Source organism: Haematobia irritans, chromosome 2 (assembly GCF_050003625.1).
Source record: "Haematobia irritans isolate KBUSLIRL chromosome 2, ASM5000362v1, whole genome shotgun sequence".
Classification (NCBI taxonomy): domain Eukaryota; kingdom Metazoa; phylum Arthropoda; class Insecta; order Diptera; family Muscidae; genus Haematobia; species Haematobia irritans.
The window spans coordinates 204,399,148-204,415,671 of record NC_134398.1 but is presented as its reverse complement, the minus strand read 5'-3'; the positions used below and the strand labels follow the sequence as shown (position 1 = coordinate 204,415,671).

The window sequence follows — 16,524 nt, the reverse complement described above, 5'->3', positions numbered from 1 at the left end:
TGTTATTCCATAAGAGGCGTTATCCACAACATTTTTGTTTTTTATTTCCTAATTTTGGGGCTTTATTTCACAATGAAACATATCACTTCCAAATTTTTTAATTGTGCCTTATTTTATTTTTTCATTGTGGGGCTTTATTTCACAATGAATAAAATCAAAACTTAAAAATTTGCTACTTTGTGAAATATCACCCCAAAATCTTCTGCTTTCCAAAACTTTAGCTTAAATGTTTATTACATTTATTCTTTAGGGGTTTAATTTATTTTTGGGGTTATTCCATAGAGGCATTATCCACAACATGTTTGGGCTCTTATTTTGGGTCTTTATATCACTTCTATATTTTTGATTTGTTTAATTCGGGCCTTATTTATTTTTTTTATTGTGGTGCTTTATTTCACTATGAATCAGAAGAAAAATTAAAACTTTGTTACTTTGTGAAATATCACCTCAAGAATTATATTTGTTTCAACACACTGGCTTAATTATGTAATTTATTCTTTGAGTTTTATTTTATTTGGGCGTGGAATATCACCCCAAATTCTATATTTCTTCTTTCTAACCCTTTAGCTTAATTATTTATTACATTTATTCATTAGGGGATTATTTTATTTTTAGGGTTATTCCATAGAGGCATTACCCACAACATTTTTCGGATCTTATTTCCAGCTTTATTGAATTTTAATGTTGGGGCTTTATATCACTTCTATATTTTTTATTTGTTTAAATGGGTCTTTATTTTATTTTTTCATTGTGGGGCTTTATGTCACAATGAATCACATGAAAACTTACAAATTTGCTACTTTGTGAAATATCACCTCAAGAAGTATATTTGTTCCTTCTAATACATTGGCTTAATTATTTTTTTAATTTATTCTTTGGGGGTTTATTTTATTTGGGCGTTATACCGTGTAGGCATTATACACAAACTTTTTTTGCGATGTTATTTGGGGCCTTATCTAATTCTAAATAGATTTTAATTGGTTTTGTTATTTTTTCTAAATTTTTGCGGGTTTATTTCATTACTACTTTGTCAATGCAATGTCTTAATGATTTATTTCAACAATTATTCTTTAGTGTTTTATTTTATTTAAGAGTTATTCCGTAGAGGCATTATCCTCAACATTTTTGTGATCTTATTTGGGTTTTTTTTAATAGATCACGACTCAAAAATATATTTGTTCTTTTCAATATAAAGGCTTCGTAATTTATTTAATATATTATATAAGTTAACTATTTACCTTTATCTTATTTTCGTGGAGAAATTATCCACAACATCTTCGGGATCTTATTTGGTTAAAGCTTTACCCCGAATTACGTAAAATTTTGCACAGCGAGGAGAACTAACATTATATATATTTGGTTGAAATCGGTTCAGATTTAGATATAGCTCCCATATATATCTGCCGTCCGATTTATAATCATATAACCACCATAGGTCAACATTTCACTCCGATTTACTTAAAATTGTGCACAAAGAATATAATTAACATTTTTACTATGTATGCCAAATTTAGTTGGAATCGGTTTAGATTTAGCTGTCATATATATCCTTCGTCTGATACGCACTTATATGGCCCCCGCGGTCAAAATTTCACTCCGATTTACTTGAAGTTTTGTACAGAGCGTAGGAATAACATTCTTGCTAGGCATGCCAAATATTATCAAAATCGGTTTAGATTTAGATATAACTCCCATATATATTATTAATTTAAATTTTGAGTCTAGAGATTTTGTAAAAGTTAAAAAAAAAAATTCAAAATCGCTTCATATTTAAATATTTGTATATGGGAATATAAACCTTTATATAGCTCCCAACAAATTTGAAGGTGTTAAGATGGTATCAAAAATTTTGGTATACATAGTGGTGAAAGGTATAATATAATCGGCCCTTTCCGACTTTAGACTTTCCTTACTTGTTTTTAAATTAAAATCTTGCTTCAAAAATGTTCATATTTTAAAAATTTTCTAAAATTTCCCAACTTTTCATAAGGTACCTCGTATACGATTGAATATGACTGCAAAACAGATAACCAACCATCTATACAGAGATTGTGGTTAAATTAAAAACCAACAAATTTTTGGCATGTTTTAAATAAAACACTAAAACATTCATGACCGGTGTTACAACCGGAAATGTGAATAATAACATTGACACTTTTTGGTGTTACAAACAGTTAGTTTTTCTAGTTTTTTTTTTTTTTGCAAATCACCAGAGAAAGATCATCTAACTTTTTTAGACATTCAAACAGTGTTGCCAACTCCCCAAGGCCAAAAAGCACCAAAAAAATTTTATAATTTCTAACATACCACCATCCACCACAAAATCGAAAATTAAATGCTCTACTAAAAAAAAAAAAAAAAAAAAAAAAAAAAAAAAAAAAAAACTTCCGAAGACGTATTAAGGTGGGTATTAGATCGAGCTTTTCACAATTACTTTTCTTTAATAAATCATTTTAAGGAATACAAAATTTGCTTTTGGTTATTCCCCATCAAGTTATAATAAAATTTGCAGCAAAAATTCATAATTGTATGCCCATATTTATTGATATAGTTTTCACTTCAGCGGCAAAAATCAAACTTAGTACTCACCATTATGAACCGCTATTCAAGTATACACCTTGATCAGTTTTAATGCTTTCGTCCAATTCATTTTCACATCGCTCGACTTTCCTACAGAATACCCTAAATAACAATATTAATTAAACCAGTAAGGAAAGTCTAAAGTCGGGCGGGGCCGACTATATTATACCCTGCACCACTTTGTAGATCTAAATTTTCGATACCATATCACATCCGTCAAATGTGTTGGGGGCTATATATAAAGGTTTGTCCCAAATACATACATTTAAATATCACTCGATCTGGAAGAATTTGATAGACTTCTACAAAACCTATAGACTCAAAATTTAAGTCGGCTAATGCACTAGGGTGGAACACAATGTTAGTAAAAAAAATATGGGAAACGTTTAAGTCTGAAGCAATTTTAAGGAAACTTCAAAAAAGTTTATTTATGATTTATCGCTCGATATATATGTATTAGAAGTTTAGGAAAATTAGAGTCATTTTTACAACCTTTCGATAAGGCAGTGGCGATTTTACAAGGAAAATGTTGGTATTTTGACCATTTTTGTCGAAATCAGAAACACATATATATGAACTAAATCTGAACCGATTTCAACCAAATTTGGCACGCATAGCTACAATGCTAGTTCTACTCCCTGTGCAAAATTTCAACTAAATCGGAGTTAAAAATTGGCCTCTGTGGTCATATGAGTGTAAATCGGGCGAAAGCTATATATGGGAGATATATCCAAATCTGAACCGATTTCAACCAAATTTGGCACGCAAAGTAACAATGCTAATGCTACTCCCTGTGCAAAATTTCAACTAAATCGGAGTTAAAAATTGGCCTCTGTGCTCATATGAGTGTAAATCGGGCGAAAGGTATATATGGGAGATATATCTAAATCTGAACCGATTTCAACCAAATTTGGCACGCATGACTACAATGCTAATTCTACTCCCTGTGCAAAATTTCAACTAAATCGGAGTTAAACATTGGCCTCTGTGGTCATATGAGTGTAAATCGGGCGAAAGCTATATATGGGAGCTATATCTAAATCTGAACCGATTTTGCTGATATTTTGCAAGTTTTTCGAGACTCATAAAATATTCGGATGTACGGAATTTGAGGAAGATCGGTTGATATACACGCCAATTATGACCAGATCGGTGAAAAATATATATGGCAGCTATATCTTAATCTGAACCGATTTTTTCCAAAATCAATAGGGATCGTCTTTGAACCGAAACAGGACCCTATACCAAATTTGAGGACAATCGGACTAAAACTGCGAGCTGTACTTTGCACACAAAAATACATCAACAGACAGACAGACAGACGGACAGACAGACGGACAGACAGACGGACAGACAGACGGACGGACAGACGGACAGACAGACAGACGGACATCGCTAAATCGACTCAGAATTTAATTCTAAGCCGATCCGTATACTAAAAGGTTGGTCTATGATTACTCCTTCTTGGCGTTACATACAAATGCACAAACTTATTATACCCTGTACCACAGTAGTGGTGAAGGGTATAAAAATAATCAATACCAACTTCCTAACAATCAAATTCTATATTTGGCAATAAATTTGAGTTTCTTTGGCTCTTGAAAGTCTAATCAAAATTTTTGTATTAATTAAACTTAATACTGTTCAAAATAAAAAAAGCACCAAAAGCACTAAATGAAAATGCCAGAAAGCACCAAGTTGGTGCTTTTTTTGAAAAGGCACCAAAAAGGCAATTTGGTGCTTTTTAGAAATCAAAAAGCACTAAATTTGGTGCTAAAAGCACCAAATTGGCAACACTGCATTCAAATGTTGGCGTTATTTTTATAAGAAAGAAAAATATCCTAATATGTGAAAATATATGCAAAACCCACTGAGAAATATAATTTAACAATTTTCCAAAAACCCATGGAACCACAACTTTACATTCCTTTATAAGTTTAGCAGGAGTTTGGTATAGGCAAATCCTAGAGAGTATAATAAATTATGTTTGCTGTCTACTCACGCACACGCATACATTTTTAAGAAACCACAATTGTTAGCTGCTCTTTTGTTTTTATTCTTGGAACCAACCTTAAGAATGCTTGAGGACCGGAGTCCCGTCCGTTTTGTTGTGGATATTTCTTGGGAAATTGCAATTGTTGAAATTTTCTACCATTTCTTATAACTTTTATAATAAAAATTTATTTACCCATACATTCAAACGCATATTTCTCAGTTTCCGCCCAAGTTTAAGCTGGCGTGAGTTCGAATGTGTGTGCGTGAGTGTGAGAGAGAGAGAATTATTTAAATCATTGCTGTGTGAATATTGCAGAGAACACAAAACATAAACAAATATAGCAAAGGCGTTTTCCAAATTTTCCACATAAATAAATATAAAACATCAAGAAACGGCATTTGTGGGTGATGGAAAACAATAAAAGCGTAAGAATCCCAACAGAAGGAAGTTCAAAACAAAATTACGTTTGTACAAAAGTTTCGAGGGAAGTTTTGCTTTTTCGACGAACCCAAAGAGGAATATTGCCACAATGGGAAACGCGTCGCCAATAATGTTCGGCCAAAACCTACATTTAATTCAGATAAGTAGCTACACTGGAAAAAAATATTGAATTAATGTGAAAGATTAAACAATCAAAATTTTAAGATATGAAATTTGAATCTTTTGATTCAATATAAAAAATAATTAGAATAATTTTGAGGATTTTGATTCCTTGGTTGAAAGTTTTTGTTTTTTTTTTTAATTAAAAAATCATGTTTGAAGCAGTGTCACCGTTGGGCTCCTTGAAAAATGTCCCAAATGAAGAATGCCCGAAAAACAAACATACAAAATTGTCCAAACAAATTTCATTGTGAACAAGTAAGGAAAGTCGAAAGTCGGGCGGGGCCGACTATATTATACCCTGCACCACTTTGTAGATCGAAATTTTCGATACCATATCACATCCGTCAAATGTGTTGGGGGCTATATGTAAAGGTTTGTCCCAAATACATACATTTAAATATCACTCGATCTGGACAGAATTTGATAGACTGATAACAGATTGGCCTCTGGGGCCATAGGAGTGTAGATCGGCAGAAAGATATGTATGGAAGCTATATGTAAATCTGAACCGATTATAACAAAATTTGTCGCACATAACAGTATCATTAAACGTAACCCTTGTGCAAAATTTCAAGCAACTCACGGCAAAACTCTCGCTTTTGGGGCCGTATAAGTGCAAATCGGGCGATAGATATATATGGGAGCTATATCTAAATCTGAACCGATTTCAACCAAATTTGGTACACTTACCTATGCTATTAAACATAATCCTTGCGCAAAATTTGAAGTAAGTCAGGGCAAAACTCTGCCTTTTGAGGCCATATAAGTGCAAATCGGACGAAAAGCATATATGGCAGCTATATCTAAATCTGAACCGATTTCAATCAAATTTACCAAGCCTTGGGAGAATGTAAATTCTACTCTCTGTGCAAAATTTAACGAAAATCTGTAGTAAACTTTGGGCTCTGTGGTCATATGGGTGTAAATCGGTTAAAATATATATATGGGAGCTATATCTAAATCTGAACCGATTTGGCTAATATTTTGCAAGTTTTTCAAGACTCATAAAATATTCGGATGTACGGAATTTGAGGAAGATCGGTTGATATACACGCCAATTATGACCAGATCGGTGAAAAATGTATATATGGCAGCTATATCTAAATCTGAAATCACTAGGGATCGTCTTTGAGCCGAAACAGGGCCCTATACCAAATTTTAGGACAATCGGACTAAAACTGCGAGCTGTACTTTGCACACAAAAATACATCAACAGACAGACAGACGGACAGTCAGACAGACAGACAGACGGACATCGCTAAATCGACTCAGAATTTAATTCTAAGACGATCGGTATACTAAACGATATTCTCCCATTTACGTTTTTTGTTGAGATAGCAGGATTAATATTCTAACTATGCATGTCAAATTTGGTCAAAATCGGTTCATATTTAGATATAGCTCCCATATATATGTACGCCAGAGTAAGGGAAATATGGTAGAATGTTTCATATTTTAGACCCATTTTCAATGGGAGTTTCCTCCAATTGACTCGATAGATTCCACAGAGAATACATTTAATATGCTATTTAAGTGTGCCATCTTGATCTAGTATGGCCAAAATACCCACATTTTACACAAAATTCTGTCATGATTTCCCCATATCGTAGTCATATTCTACACACTGTAATGCCAAACTTTCCACAGAATGGTAGAATTTTAAATAAAGCTCCGACTTGTGGAAATATCGCCCGAATTGGCCAAATAATATATCACAACCCACAATTGACCACATATCTTGGCGGGATTTAACCAATATAGTACTTGTAAAATTGCCACTGCTGAGTAGCAAAAATTGTAAATATTACTCAAATTGTCCTATATCTCGGATACATATGTATCGCCCGATAAATCATAAATGCTCTTTTGTACAATTGCATCAAAATTGCGCAAGCTTTATATTTTCCATATTTTTTTACTAACATTGTGTTTCATCCCAGGGGGCTAACACCCATTTAATTTTTAATTCTAGCGATTTTGTAGAAGTACAAAAATTTTTCAAGCACACACGCAAAATTAATGCACAATAATATTTTAGGATGGTATTGGGGGCAAATGTGTGTTGGCAAAGACACCTCCTGGACCTCCCACATTTTAACATATTTTCATCATTTCGAAAATAACCAAGAATTTCATGGAAATTGCGTGACAGCATAATATGAAATCTGCATTGAAATGTTTGGGTATTTTTTTTCTTTTCTCGTAATTTCCCCACAAATATTTTTGTTAACCATTGTTGTCATCATTTCATAAGAGAAAGAAATATAGGGAGCAAAAGTATGGAAGAAGCCTCATAAAAAAATCAAATTTGTTTAAGAATAATTTTTCTATTTAAAAATACATAAAGGACGCATTTTTTAAGACATCAATTGAGCCTGAAATTGTATTTAAAATAGGTTATATAGCTTATGGGATATGTGAGGGACTAATACCAACAACCAAAATATTGAGAAAATTGTACAAAAGAACTACCAAACGAAAAAGCTTATTTTGTAAAATTTTATTTCTATAGAAAATTTTGTCAATATTTTATTTCTTTAGAAAATTCTGCAAATATTTTATTTCCATAGAAAATTTTGTCAAAATTTTATTTCTAAAGAAAATTTTGTCAAAATTTTATTTCTACAGGAGAATTTGTCAAAATGCTATTTCTATAGAAAATTTTGTCAAAATGTTATTTGTATAGAAAATTTTGTAAAAATGTTATTTCTAAAGAAAATTTTATGTCTTTTTTTTCTTTTTGTCAAAATTTTATTTCTCCAGAGAATTTTGTCAAAATTTTATTTATATAGAAAAGTTTGTCACATTTTTATTTCTATAGAAAATTTTGTCAAAATTTTATTTCTATAGAAAATTTTGTCAAAATTTTATTTCTATAGAAAATGTTGTCAAAATTTTATTTCTATAGAAAATTTTGTCAAAATTTTATTTCTATAAAACATTTTACCAAATGTTTAATTCTATAGAAAATTTTATCAAATTTTTTTTTCTATACAATATTTTGTCAAATTTTTTATTCTATAGAATATTTTGTCAAAATTTTATTTCTATAGAAAACTTTGTCAAAATTTTATTTCTATAGAAATAAAATTTTGTCAAAATTTTATTTCTATAGAAAATTTTGTCAAAATTTTATTTCTATCGAAAATTTTGTCAAAATTTTATTTCTACAGAAAATTTTGTCGAAATTTTATTTATATAGAAAAGTTTGTAAAATGTTTATTTCTAAAGAATTTTGTCAAATTTTTATTTCTATAGAAAAGTTTGTCGAATTTTTATTTCTATAGAATTTTGTCAAATGTTTACTTCTATAGAAAATTTTGTCAAAATTTTATTTCTATAGACAATTTTATTAAAATTTTATTTCTATAGAAAATGTTGTCAAAATTTTATTTCCATGAAAATGTTGTCAAAATTTAATTTCTATTGAAAGTTTTGTCAAAATTTTATTTCTATAGAAAGTTTTTTTCAAAATTTTATTTCTATAAAAAATTTTGTCAAAATTGTATATCTATAGAAAATTTTCTCAAAATTTTATTTCTATAGAAAATTTTCTCAAAATTTTATTTCTATAGAAAAGTTTGTAAAATTTTTATTTCTAAAGATTTTTGTCAAATTTTTATTTCTATAGAAAAGTTTGTCGAATTTTTATTTCTATAGAATTTTGTCAAATGTTTACTTCTATAGCAAATTTTCTCAAAATTTTATTTCTATAGAATATTTTGTCAAATTTTTACTTCTATAGAAAATTTTGTCAAAATTTTATTTCTATAGACAATTTTATTAAAAGTTTAGTTCTATAGAAAATGTTGTCAAAATTTTATTTCTATAGAAAATGTTGTCAAAATTTTATTTCCATGAAAATGTTGTCAAAATTTAATTTCTATTGAAAATTTTGTCAAAATTTTATTTCTATAGAAATTTTTTTTCAAAATTTTATTTCTATAGAAAATTTTGTCAAAATTGTATATCTATAGAAAATTTTCTCAAAATTTTATTTCTATAGAAAATTTTCTCAAAATTTTATTTCTATAGAAAATTTTCTCAAAATTGTATATCTATAGAAAATTTTGTCAAATTTTTATTTCTATAGAAAATTTTGTCAAAATTTTATTTCTATTGAAAATTTTGTCAAAATTGTATTTCTATAGAAATTTTTTTTCAAAATTTTATTTCTATCGACAATTTAGTCAAAATTGTATATCAATAGAAAATTTTGTCAACATTTTATTTCTATAGAAAATTTTGTCAAACTGTTATTTCTATAGAAAATTTTGTAAAAATTATATTTCTATAAGATCTTTTTTTTTAATTTTAATTTTTATAGGAAATTTTGTCAAAATTTTATTTTTATAGAAAATTTATTTTTCAAGCTTGATTTATTATTTTTCTATTGGAAAATTTATGAAGAGAATTATTTTGCAAAATATAATTATTTTGCAAAAACGTCAAGAATTATACCAATCTACCAAACCGTAAAAAATTTAAAATTTTTGGTAGAATTATACCATACCAACTGTGGCAACTGTGGTTGTAACCCCTGGTATTTCCATGCATATTGATAGTTAAAGAATGATATTCTCCAAAAAAAGGGGGCGTTATAGCTAACATAAAATGATTTTATATTTTTTAATTTTGTAATTTAGATCCCTCTGTTGATATGTAAAACAGATACACATATTTAGTATATTTTCATTTGTCATTTTCAGTAATCAAATTTTAAATTGCCATATTGAATTTCTACAGTATCCAATAGCTAATAGCCATTTACTACATCCAAAACAAAGTTTCCAAAACAATACTCCCATACGTCCACACGATAGTTTAATTGAAAGCAAAATTAATTATTTGGAAACTAACATTGTATTGCCAACAATATAACAGTAGCAGCTGTTTTGGGAATAATTACATCCTTCGACATAACAAAACGTGAAGAGGAAATGAAACTCTGCTTTTATGAATAAATACAGTTGTTGTATGGATATTATTTATATTTTTCTATGTAAATTTCAATGAATGAATTTACATTTATACTCGCCGCCCAAGGTATTATTTGCAAACTTTTATAAAATATTTTATTAGGGTGGCGACTAAAGTGAATATTTATGTTTGCATTTTTATGATTAATTTTTCACCAACAAAGTTTTATTTTAATGGTAAAATTGTCTCTCTAAAGGTATAGAAATAAAACGTTGATAATTTTTTTATTTTGTAAAAATAAAATTATCCATAGAAATAAAATTTTGACAAAATTTTCTATAGAAATAAAATTTTGACAACATTTTCTATAGAAATAAAATTTTGACACAATTTTCTATAGAAATAAAATTTTGACACAATTTTCAATAGAAATAAAATTTTGACAAAGTTTTCTATAGAAATATAATTTTGACAAATTTTTCTATAGAAATAAAATTTTGACAAATTTTTCTATAGAAATAAAATTTTGACAAAATTTTCTATAGAACTAAAATTTTAATAAAAATTTCTATAGAAATAAAATTTTGACTAAATTTTCTATAGAAATAAAATTTTTACAAAATTTTCTATAGAAATAAAATTTTGATTTTAAATTTCCTACAAAAAATATTCAATCTAGTAATCTTTTCTTGCATAAGAAAACTCAAACAGAAACATTAAATGGAAGTAAAACAAATGAAAAATGTAGTAATAATAACAACAATAACATAACGTGATAAACAGCATATTTATGTGTTTACCATTGTTGGTCATTGCATTATTTTTCCTTTATTTGTTAAATGAAAGCAATTAAAATAATACTTGATAAGTTTTATTGTCACACATTTGCCGTAATGGGTGTGGGGTATTGCAAAATGTTTATATTTTAGCTTTTTAAATATGGTCAACAACAAAAGAAACGTCATTAAAAGGAAAGACACTGTTAGTACTTGAATTAAGATGGAAGTTGACCAAAGACCATCTAGATGAAATTGTTACTGGAGGCTATTATCTCAAATTACAAATAAATATAACAATGGACAAAAAACAATGTACAATGATAAAGTGTAAAGCTTAAAAACCTTTATTGTACTTTGTCATAACACAAACTGAAGACAAATGAAATATAAGGAGCTAGGAAGAGATATAAACAATAATTGTATTTAGTAAAAAAAAAATAACAAAATAGGTATTCATAGAAAATTTTTGTTATTATTAAAGAAAAATATTACAATAAAGCAAACAAATATAATTAAATAGAAACGATATAATTAAATGAAAAAGTACACTTACGTGTGGAGTTTGAATTTTTATATTTGTAGAAAAATCTGTACAAAAAGGAAATAAAACTTTATAATATTCCACAAGACTCATTTATTCTTTATATATTTTGATTTCAATTAGTATATACTGCTAAATGTAGCGCCTTTATACACTGAATTATTTTTATAGAGATTTTGTCAAAATTTTGCTTCCATAGACAATTTTTTCAAAATTTTATTTCTATAGAAAATTTTGTCAATAGTTTATTTGTATAGAAAATTTTGTCAATAGTTTATTTGTATAGAAAATTTTGTCAAAATTTTATTTCTATCGAAAATTTTGTCAAAATTATATTTCTATAGAAAATTTTGTCAAAATTGTATTTCTATAGAAATTATTGTCAAAATGTTATTTCCATAGAAAATTTTATCAAAATTTTATTTCTATAGAAATATTTATAAAAATTTTGTTTCTATAGAAAATGTTGTCAAAATTTTATTCCTATAGAAATTCATGTAAAAATTTTATTTCGATAGAAAATTTTGTCAAAAGTTTTTTACTATAGAAAATTTTGTCAAAAATTGTTTACTATTGAAAATATTGCCAATAGTTTATTTCCATAGAAGATTTTCTCAAAATTTTATATCTATAGAAAATTTTGTCAAAATTTTATTTCTATAGAAAATTTTGTCAAAATTTTATTTCTATAGAAAATTTTGTCAATATTTTATTTCTATAGAAAATTTTGTCAACATTTTTTTTTCTAAGAAAATTTTGTCAAAATTTTATTTCTATAGAAAATTTTGTCAAAATTTTAATTGTATAGAAAATTTTGTCGATATTGTCTTTCTATAGAAAATGTTGTTAAAATTTTATTTGTATAGAAAATTTTGTCGATATTTTCTTTCTATAGAAAATGTTGTTAAAATTTTATTTCTATAGAAAATGTTGTCAAAAGTTTATTTCCACAGAAAATTTTGTCAAAATTTTATTTCTATAGAAAATTTTGTCAAAATTTTATTTCTATATAAAAGTTTGTGAAAATTTTATTTCTAATTTTCTCAAAATTTTATTTCTATAGAAATTTATGTAAAATTTTATTTCTATAGAAAATTTTGTCAAAATTTTATTTCCATAGAAATTTTTGTCAACATTTTATTTCCATAGAAAATTTTGTCAACATTTTATTTCCATAGAAAATTTTGTCAAAATTTGATTTATTTATGTTATCTCCATAGACAATTTTATCAATTTTTTTACTATAGAAAATTTTGTCAAAATTAAATTTCTATAGAAAATTTTGTCAATAGTTTATTTCTACAGAAAATTTTGTCAAAATTTTATTTCTATAGAAAATTTTATCAACATTTAATTTTTATAGAGATTTTGTCACAATTTTTTTACTATAAAAAATTTTGACAAAATTTTTTACTATAGAAAATTTTGTAAAAATTTTATTTCCATAGAAAATTTTGTCAAAATTTTAGTTCTATAGAAAATTTTGTAGATATTTTCTTTCTATAGAAAATTTAATCAAATTTTTATTTCTATAGAAAATTTTGTCAAAATTGTATTTCTATAGAAAATGTTGTCAAAATTTAATTTCTATAGAAATGTTTGTCAAAATTTTATTTCTATAGAAAAGTTTGTGAAAATTTTATTTCTATAGAAAATTTTGTCAAAATTCTATTTCTATAGAAATTTATGTCAAAATTTTATTTCTATAGAAAATGTTGTCAAAATTTTATTTCTATAGAAAATTTTGTCAAAATTGTATTTCTATAGAAAATTTTGTCAACATTTTATTTCTATAGACAATTTTGTCAAAATTTTATATCTATAGAAAATTTTGTCAAAATTTTATTTCTATAGAAAATTTTGTCAAAATTTTATTTCTATAGAAAATTTAGTCAAAATTTTATTTCTATAGAAAATTCTGTCAACATTTTATTTTTATAGACAAAAATTTTATTTCTATAGAAAATATTGTCAAAATTTTATTTCTATAGAAAATTTTGTCAAAATGTTATTTCTGTAGAAAATTTAGTGAAAATTTTATTGCTATAGAACTTTTGTCAAAATTTTATTTCTATAGAAAATTTGTTCAAAATTTTATTTCTATAGAAAATTTGTTCAAAATTTTATTTCTATAGAAAATTTTTTTCAAAATTTTATTTCTATAGAAAATTTTGTCAAAATTTTACTTCTATAGAAAATGTTGTCAATATTTTATTTCTATAGAAAATTTTGTCAACATTTTATTTCTATAGAAAGTGTTGTCAAAATTTTATTTCTATAGAAAATTTTGTCAGTAGTTTATTTCTATAGAAAATTCTGTCAAAATTTTATTTCTATGGAAATTTATGTCAAAATGTTATTTCTATAGAAAATTTTATCAAATATTTATTTCTATTGAATTTTTTATCAAAATTTTATTTCTATAGAAAATTTTGTCAAATTTTCATTTCCATAGAAAATTTTGTCAAAATTTTATTTCATAGAATTCTACCATTTGTGGCAGTCCTAGTCAATTAGTTTTTCGGGAGTTCTATTCATATTCATATTTCCATTTTCATATTTTGATTTTATATTTTTATATAAATTTCTATCAGATATTTTATTTTCAATAATTATTTGAAACTACTGTTACCCCCTTCATTCCAAGACATTTATTTACAATGACTTTGACAAGGCAAACAAGAGTAGTCTATATGGGATAGACATTATGATTTCGTAGACGAAAGCAATTATGACATATTGTTATGTGGTCTATTGTCGGTGTTTCTTTCAAAGCATCGGAGAGATAGGAAAAAAAGAAAACAAAATCAAAGTATCATTGCTGGCGGAATGTCTACCTTTCAAATTCCTATGTTGTTTGCTGCTTTTCATTGGAGGGAATTGTTACCAATGTTTTGTTGATGGATTGTTTCAATGGGCTTTACCATTTAGTTTGAATGACGTTGATAGTGAAGTTATTCTGATAAGAACTGTAAATCCTTTTTTCCAATGAATCGTTAATGTTTTCAAAGAAGTTAATCGATGGGAATAAAACCTAGATGTATAGCTCATACAACAAAAAATACCAAAACGGTGCTTAAACCCCACCCCTTCGTAATGATTCTTATTCTGGTAATAAGGTATCTACACAGATGAGGGGTTTTTGTTTTGGTTTTTTTTTTTCAAAAAAGAAACCATCTCCTTAAAATTGATTTCATTGCTATTTTTAATAGCTATAAGTTGGCTTTAGAAAAAATCTATTCGACTAAACTCAATGATGATGGTGGCACACCAAACTCTGATCAGGACATTACAACGAAGAATGAGAAGATGAAGAAAGAGAACAGCACCATCATAAACATCATTGGTCCTAACCTGTTTTTAATTATACCAAGCCCCCCAATCAAGGAGACGAACGAAACCTCCACAAAAAAAGAATAAACAATCCAGAATAAAATAGCTTCAGCATAGCTATTTCTGGATCTATGGCGAACAAGAAAAACAATCCTAAGGCAAACAACTTGCATACCATAATCATCATCCTCATCATTATTGCCTATGTTCTTGGCTAACACAACATAAAGACGATGAAGTTTTCCAAGCACATAAATTTGAAAATGTTCAAATGCAGGCAACGCTTCTTCCAAGTCAACCAAATGAAAAGGTATCATTATGTGCTACCTGCCTGCAATGGCTATCAGAGATAGCAAAGGATGCATATGAAGAAGGGGGGGAGGGAAAATTCCAAGACGAGTAACCTGGATAACCTGGTGATGATAGTTGCTTGGATTCACTAAAGACACCTCCTTAGGTATTCTAGGGAATATTAACACTCTTCGAGGCACATAAATTCTAGACTAGGAATGGGTACGTGAGTGAAATTTCACTCACACTCACACTCACAAAGGAACATTTTTTTGCTCACGCACGTAGAAGGAATTCACCTTCATGCACATTCTCGAAATGAAATGTCCTATTCACAATCACTCAATCAGGAACAACATTCACGATAATTATCGAAAATTTTAGTCACTCGCAACAATTCTCACGATTCACGAACATTTTTGTGACACGTCAATTCTTGTGATTCAAAACAATTTTTTATGTTTTCATGAATCTACAATTGACCCAATTTGAATTGTTTTTATTCATGACCATACCGTGAGTGTCATTTTAAACTAAGCGTGAATTTTTTCTGAACGAGATTCTCGTGTTTTTGGTTGGAATGTTTTTACCGACTCACGGACGTGTCACGCTCACACTTCTATCCAAACTTCGTAGCTCTTTGTGTGCCATAAACACAGGTACTATATTAATTTGATTTAATCAACAAAGTTTAAGATGGGTATATATTTTTTAACTTTCTATTATATTGTCTTACAAATATTTTGCAAATGATAATTGAAGGTGAATGTAGAAACAATTGAGTGCATTTTCTTTGCGAAAATTATGCTATAACCGAAAGTTTTATTTCTATTAAAAATTTATGAAGTTCATCTTAGTTGAAGAGGAATATTTTGCAAAATCTACCAAAATATCAACAATTCTATCAATCTATCAAAACAGTAAGAAATCTACAAATTTTCGTTGATCGAATGCTTCAAATGCAACATTTGAAATGAGACCGTTTAATTTACCATTTTCCTCTTTTATAGTTTCAAACTAAAGCTATAAACAATATTATCAGCAAACAATTTTAAATGATGTAAAACTATCAAAATTGCATAAATTTTAATTTCATTATTATTGGATTTTAACTGTTATAACTGTTTTGAAAAACTGTTATACTGTGATATTGTTATAAAAATAATCGCATTATTTGTTATTTATAGTTGCAGACGAATTCTATTGGATAAAGTTCATTTTTTGTATAACTGTTATACGAATCTTCTGTTGTGTTTGTGTATAAATATATACAATATTATTAGGAAATAGTATATGACGTAAAACTATGAAAATTGTTTACATTTTAAGTTCATAATAATTTGAATTTAACTATTATACTTGTGAGCAAATGTTATACTGTTATAAAAATAATTATATTGTTATAAATACCTATAAAATTGTTTGTTATTCATAGCAACAGATAAATTTGTAAAAGTATGGTATTGCATTGATTGTCTCAC

General features: G+C 27.1%; 1 protein-coding gene across 4 annotated transcripts in view; it reads right to left on the bottom strand.

Annotated features, from left to right (window-relative positions):
• Pgant5 (polypeptide N-acetylgalactosaminyltransferase 5) overlaps positions 1–16,524 on the bottom strand; it is a 186,222-nt gene that overhangs the window by 146,841 nt on the left and 22,857 nt on the right. For all 4 annotated transcript variants that reach the window (XM_075297278.1, XM_075297281.1, XM_075297276.1 and 1 more), the window contains exon 3: positions 11,432–11,466. The gene's annotated coding sequence lies outside the window, so the exon portion shown is untranslated. The remainder of the gene's footprint in view (positions 1–11,431; positions 11,467–16,524) is intronic.